The sequence below is a fragment of the Elephantulus edwardii genome, unplaced genomic scaffold, assembly GCF_000299155.1.
Source record: "Elephantulus edwardii isolate Elephantulus edwardi_28Jun2011 unplaced genomic scaffold, EleEdw1.0 scaffold00111, whole genome shotgun sequence".
Classification (NCBI taxonomy): domain Eukaryota; kingdom Metazoa; phylum Chordata; class Mammalia; order Macroscelidea; family Macroscelididae; genus Elephantulus; species Elephantulus edwardii.
The window spans coordinates 1,371,354-1,373,048 of record NW_006399861.1 but is presented as its reverse complement, the minus strand read 5'-3'; positions in this window follow the sequence as shown (position 1 = coordinate 1,373,048).

The following is a 1,695-nucleotide window of genomic DNA, read 5'->3' as shown; positions in this document are numbered from 1 at the left end:
ATATCCCTAGTACCACGACCCCTTCTAAACCCAGCCTGGACTTCCGGCAGTTCTCTGCTGATGTGCTGTTCTAATAGTTTTTGGATGATCTTCAGTAGAATCTTGCTTGCATGTGAAATCAATGACACTCTTCTGTAGTTTCCACACTCAGTTGGGTCACCTTTCTTTGGAATGGGAACAAATATAGATCGGTTCTGCATAAGTACGGTCAAGTGTTTGGAGTTCCCATCCTTCTCAGAATCAGCTGCAGTTTGTTGTGATCTACACAGTCAAATGCCTTTGAATAGTCAATGAATCACAGATAGACATTCCTCTGGTACACTCTTTAGCCAAGATCCATCTGGCATTAGTTATAATATCCCTAGAACCACAGCCTCTTCTAAACCCAGCCTGCAGTTCTGTTGATGTGCTGTTCCAGTCTTTCTTGGATAATCGAGAGAGGGAGAGAGAGAGAGAGAGAAAGAGACCCCTTGTTTTTAAAAGTTGGTTGGGCCCAAGGGTCTAGTGTTATTTTATTTTGGAAGAGTACTCTTCTAAATTGTACAGCACCCTTCTGTCAATTTGCTGTACTAAGGTAATCTGGGTTTGCTGTGATGTTGAACCTTGTGTCATTGGAGAGTCAATGTCTACCTATGGTGGACAGTGTTTGGTGAAGCTCCCAGTTTAAGACAGATTTTGAAGCAGGAGTGACATCCACTTCCTAAATCACAAGCCTCCGTAAACTCTATGAACTTAGAGAAATGATGATAGTTGTAGAAAGGCTTCAGACATTTTTTTTTCCCATAGGGTCGCTATGAGTTGTGTTCAACTTGACAGCAATTAACAACAACAACAACCCTTATAAAAAATGATATTACCAAATAGGTGTTTTTGATCCCCCCCCCAATCAATAAGTTTTATTTTCTCTCTGTTGGAAAATGTTTTTGATGTGCACAGGAATTTAATCTTCAGAAGGTCCTATTGAGCAATTTTATACTCTCCAGACTGAATTTCTGGCTGTATTTGACAGTCTATTAATAACATAGACTAGGGTAAGCTCTGGTGGCCTAGTTGCAAGAAGCTGCACTGCAATCCCAGAGGTGAGCGGTTTGAATCCACCAAATGCTTTGTTGGAAAAGGAAGAACAATCTCCTCCTGTACCAGTTACATCCAATTTGATGGTACACACACACACACACTCTAAAAATTTTTAAAAAGTAAAATAACATAGACTAAGCCATATAGGCTTGATTCCTGCTTGTCTCTTATGAACTTTATGGTTTTGGGCTTTACTCCAGGTCTCTAATCCACCTTAAGTTGAGTTTTATGTATAAGGTGAGATGGTATCTCATTGTAGTTTTGATTTGAATCTCTCAATGACAGTGATTTTAAGCAAGAAAATGCTTTTAGTCTTTCTCAGTTGAGAGTGATACTGGCTCTTGGTTTTGCATATGTAATTTTCACTATGTTGGAAAAATATTTAATTTTGCTGAGTGTCTTTATAAGAAAGAGGTGTTGGATTTTGTCAAATGCCTTTCTGTATCAATTGCTAAGATCATATGGCTCTTGTTATTTGCTTTGTTAATGTGGTACTTTATGTTGATTGTTTTTCTTATGTTGAACCATCCTTGTATACTTGTTAGGAATCCCATTAGTCATGATGAATTGTTTTTTGTTTTGTTTCATGTGCTTTTGAATTCTATTGGCTTAGATTTT